The sequence below is a fragment of the Myotis davidii genome, unplaced genomic scaffold (genome assembly GCF_000327345.1).
Source record: "Myotis davidii unplaced genomic scaffold, ASM32734v1 scaffold1277, whole genome shotgun sequence".
NCBI classification, from domain to species: domain Eukaryota; kingdom Metazoa; phylum Chordata; class Mammalia; order Chiroptera; family Vespertilionidae; genus Myotis; species Myotis davidii.
In genome coordinates, this window is record NW_006290682.1 from 1,565,347 (window position 1) to 1,570,441 (window position 5,095).

The 5,095-nt window shown below is 46.5% G+C and overlaps 1 long non-coding RNA gene across 1 annotated transcript in view; it reads right to left on the reverse strand.

The window, feature by feature from the left end:
• Positions 1-4,789, reverse strand: part of LOC107183092 — a 6,114-nt gene extending 1,325 nt beyond the window's left edge. Inside the window, exons 1-2 of the long non-coding RNA XR_001513867.1 lie at positions 4,757-4,789; positions 1,439-1,443 (exon numbers count right to left, since the gene is read on the reverse strand). This is a non-coding gene — a long non-coding RNA (uncharacterized LOC107183092). The remainder of the gene's footprint in view (positions 1-1,438; positions 1,444-4,756) is intronic.
• Positions 4,790-5,095: the final 306 nt, after the last annotated feature.

The following is a 5,095-nucleotide window of genomic DNA, read 5'->3' on the forward strand; positions in this document are numbered from 1 at the left end:
GTATTCTTGCTGTGTGGCCCCAGGTGTGCTGTGTAATTTCCAGGTCTTGTAAGTAACAAACCTGCATCTTTTCAAAGTTTCCTAATGCTGTTGCTGCAGGGTGTCTTTCATAAACAATAAGAACCGCAAGGGCTGGTCCAGGCACAACATTGGTTATGGATAGGCTGAAACCAGTACAAAACATCTGTGCATTTCCCCCCGAAGCTTCATATCCAACCTGGGGGAGGCGGGGTGGCCCCATGGATCCGGAATGAATTTGGTGGAATCACAGCAAGAAGACAAAGGAAGGGCAGTGAGAGCGGGAGGAGCTAACTCCGGAATCCAGGCCGCCTAAGGAAGGTGCTGAAGTCAGGAGGGCGCTGGTTGCCTGGGAGAAAATCAAGAGAAGTGGAGCAATTGGAGGCAGTGCTCAAAGACTAAAATATCCGGAGTTTAAGCCCTAGCTGGGTTGGCTCAGTGGATAGAGCGTTGGCCTGTGGACCAAAGGGTCCCGGGTTCTATTCTCGTCAAGGGCATGTACCTCAGTTGCAGGCTCCTCCTTGGCCCGGGCCCTGGTCGGGGCTCATGTAGGGGGCAACCCATCAATGTGTTTCTCTCACATCAATATTTCAATCTGTCTTTCCCTCTCTCTTCCACTCTCCCTAAAAATCGATGGGAAAATATTCTCGGGTGAAGATTTAAAAAAATAATAAGAATAAAATAAGAACCACCCACCCCCCAACAAATAAAGAACTCTCACCTTTGCATTGGGAAAGGTACATACCAGCCAAACCCTTTACGTCAATCACAAATTATTTATTCAAATTTTATTGCTTCAAGCTAATGCTTTGCAGAGTCAGCAGCCTTTAAAAACACCTTTCTTGCTAGAACCAGGTCTTCTTAAATTGTGATTGTTTGATTATTTTGTCGCTAAATCTATAGATAACTTCCTTTCTTAAAGATTATTTATTACTAGAGGCCTGGTGCACAGATTTGTGCACTGATGGGATCCCTCGCTGTGGCCTGCACACTCTCACAATCCAGGACCTCTCAGGGGATGTTGGAGAGCCAGTTTCAGCCCAATCCCCGCAGGCCAGGCCGAGGGACCCCACCAGTGCATGAATCTGTGCACCAGGCCTCTAGTATGCATATAAGATCTTTGGTTAACCTCTTCCCTCCCCCCCCCCTCCCCCGTTCCCTCTGAGATTCATCAGTCTGGTCCGTGTTTCCACGCCTGTGCATTGAGCGTCTGCCCCCGGTGGTCAGTGCGCATCATAGCTACAGGTCGAATGGTCGATTAGGCTTTTATATATATAGATATGCATGAATACGCATCTGTAGAAGTGTCCGCTTGGAAGCAGCCAGGGACCCAAGGCAGAGGTGAGCAAACCGTATCTGTACAGGGCCAGAGAGTAAATACTTTTCACTTCGCAGGCCAGAAAGTCTCTGTGATAGCCACTTGACCTTGCCTTTGTAAGCCCAGAGCAGACATAGATAATACCTGAATGAATTGTGACCATGTTCTAATAAAACTTTACAAAAGCACAGGCTGTAGTTTGCTGATGCCTGATCTAACTTAAAAAAAAAAAAAGACACTCCAGCCCTAGCTTGTTTGGCTCAGCGGATAGAGTGTCGGCCTGCAGAGTGAAGGGTCATGGGGGTTTGATTCCCGTCAAGGGCACATGCCTGGGTTGCAGGCTTCATCCCCAGTAGGGGGCGTGCAGGAGGCAGCCGATTAATGATTCTCTCTCATCATTGATGTTTCTACCTCTCTCTCTCCTTCTCCGTTCCTCTCTGAAATTAATAAAAATAGACTCCAGTAGGTTATACAACCTTGTGGGAAAGTCTCCACAAGTTCATATTTTAATTGGCTTCACTTTTCAATTTTGACTTTTAAAAAACATTTATTTATACCGTAGCGTGTTATGACCATGTAGAAATGAAGTAATTTGTGAATGATAATGACATGTGGAAGGTTCTGACTACAGATGGGTTGATGGAAACCTGATAGGTCAGGATGGCACAACGTACATCTGATGGTTGTCATCGTAACTTCCTTGAACTCGTAAGCATGTCTTCCGAGCCTTGAAGAAATGCGGTATCTGTCATTGTAGTGTCACTCCTTTCCCCGGGCTCTCCATAGGCACAAGCAAGAGTATGATTCTGTGTTTGCTGTACTGATACTTGGATTCTAAAATACTTCCTTGTGGAAATTCAGTGTGTTCCAGGAAAACTAACATTGCACTGAAAATCTGTTCCCGGCTTTTAGAGACTCTTCATTAGCAAACACCTTTTTTAAAAAAATATTTTATTGATTTTTTACAGAGAGGAAGGGAGAGGGATAGAGAGTTAGAAACATCGATGAGAGAGAAACATCGATCAGCTGCCTCCTGCACACTTCCTACTGGGGATGTGCCCGCAACCAAGGTACATGCCCATGACCGGAATCGAACCTGGGACCTTTGAGTCTGCAGGCTGATGCTCTAGCCACTGAGCCAAACGGGTTAGGGCAGTAAATACCTTTTTTAGCAGTAAAGTATGGCTTGGTCAAAAATAACTCTGACAAAATGTCAAGACTCAATGTTGTTCTTGTGTTGTATTTTAATTTTTTAAAAATTGATTTCAGAGAGGAAGTGAGAGGGAGAGAGAGAAACATCAATGATGAGAGAAAATCATGGATCGGCTGCCTCCTGCACGCCCCCTACTGGGGATCGAGCCCACAACCCAGGCATGTGCCCTTGACCAGAATCGAACCCGGGACCCTTCAGTCTGAAGGCCGATGCTTTATCCACTGAGCCACACCGGCCAGGGCTCAATGTTGCTTTGGTGATTGAGAAGACAGGCTTAAATGGGAGGATACTTCTCCTCAAATAAATGACTCTTCCTTAAAACGTCAATCAGAATTATGTAGCTTGTCTCCGTAAAGCATTTAAATACTTACTCTTGTGCTTTATTAAATATTTACTATGAAGGTTGCCAGTCTCTGATGTGGGGTGATGTTTCAATCAGGGCCGAGAAGGGCTATTTTTGACCAGTCATTCTTTGGAGTTAAATGTGTGCACGTTGGTAGGACAGGAAAGGAATGGAATGTCAACTTTTTGCCAGCGGCTCTTTTGGCTGAAAAGAAGCTTCTCAGTTCTTTCTTTTCAGCATGAGTCACACGGAGAATTTATCTGAGGAGGGGCATCGAAAGACGTGAAAGGCAATTAAGGAGAAAAAAAAAAAGGCTTACATCCACGTTGGTCCGATTTCCATTGGAAAACGGTTCCTGGGAGCATCACTGGTTACCAGTTTTTTCTTTTTAAAGCGTAAGGACTGAAGTGTTTATCTGGAGCACGCCCAGGTGGAATGGGTCTTATTTAGGCCTCGTTCTGAAAGGTGATACCAGAGACCATGATCTGCTTTTCTCACTATGGACACAGAAATTCTCATCAGAGTGGTCAGTTGGGACAACTTCAGGGAATAATATCTGAAGGGATTCTTTTATTCCAGATGGTAGAGAAAAACAGAATGTATGACGCTGATTAACCTCTGGATGGGATCAATTATATTTACAGTTTATTTCGAAGTGTTACTTGAATATCCTATATAATAAAAGTAGAATATGCAAATCAAACGGTGGAACGGCCAGTCGCGATGACACGCACTGACCACCAGGGGGCAGACGCTCAATCCCGGAGCTGCCCCCTGGTGGTCAGTGTGCTCCCACAGGGGGAGCGCCGCTCAGCCAGAAGCCGGGCTCAAGTCTGACGAGTGCCATGGCCATGGCGGGAGCCTTTCCTGCCTCCGCTGCAGGCAGGCTGTAAGGAATGAGGGGTGATGTGGTGTAATGTTTCAATCAGGGCCTAGAAGGGCTATTTTTGACCAGTCATTCTTTGGAGTTAAATGTGTGCACGTTGGTAGGACAGGAAAGGAATGGAATGTCAACTTTTTGCCAGCGGCTCTTTTGGCTCTTTTTGGCACAGCCCTGGACTGTGAGAGGGATGTCTACTGGCTTAGCCGGCAGGTGGACATCCCTCAAGGGGTCCCGGACTGCGAGAGGGCACAGGCTGGGCTGAGGGACTCCCCCAGTGCACGGATCTCATGCACTGGGCCTCTAGTACAATATAACAAGTGTCCGATGCTGAATCTGTTTCCGCTGTTGTGCAGAAGGCAACCAATCTATGTGTTTCTCTCACATCGATGTTCCTCTCCGTCTTTCCCTCTGTCTTCCACTGTCTCTAAAAATCAGTGGAAAAATGTCCTCGGGTGAGGATTAAAAAAAGAAAAAGTAGAAAAAACGAGCATTGCCTACATCCCCACACACTTGGGGCTTCTCTCTGCACATTTGAGCCCCGGGTTGCATGGAGTGGTAGAGGGAAGGGGCCATCTGAGTAGGGTGTCCACACATCTGGATTTTAATAGGAAAATCCTGTTTTTGTCTATTGTCCAGATGTAATTATTAAGTAGCACTACTCTAAAGAGTGTCCACATAGGGGTCGAAGTTCTCCAGCTTCCCAGCAATGTGGCCATTTTGGCTTTCAAGAATGAGTACGTTTGAAGGGCTCCTAAAATCTCAAAAAGATTTCTCCTCTGCAGAGGTCTCTGACTCTTTCCTGTCCGGTTTTAGAAGTCTGGAAGTTTAACCACTTCGTGCCCACATGGCCTACAGACTGAAGTTTTGGCAAATTCAGGGTTTTTGTTATTGTTGTTGTTGTATTTTCCCCAAAAATATATATATTTTTTTATTTCAGAGAAGGAGGGAGAGGGAGAGAGAAATCCAGGCATAAGCCCTGACCGGGAATCAAACCATGACCTCCTGATTCATAGGTCAATGCTCAACCACTGAGCCACACTGGCTGGGCCAGGCACGGATCTCATGCACTGGGCCTCTAGTACAATATAACAAGTGTCCGATGCTGAATCTGTTTCCGCTGCGTGAAGCAACGGCTGAGCCTTGAACGTGGGGTGATGGAAAGTGAACTCTGCCCAACTTGTGACCGGGTCTGCCCTGTGCAGCATTCCCTGGGCACAGGAGGTAGTGCATGTGTTCTAGATCTCATGCCCCATCCTAGGCATTGCTGTAGCTCAGTGATGGCAAACCTATGACACGCGTGTCAGCAGTGACACGCGAACT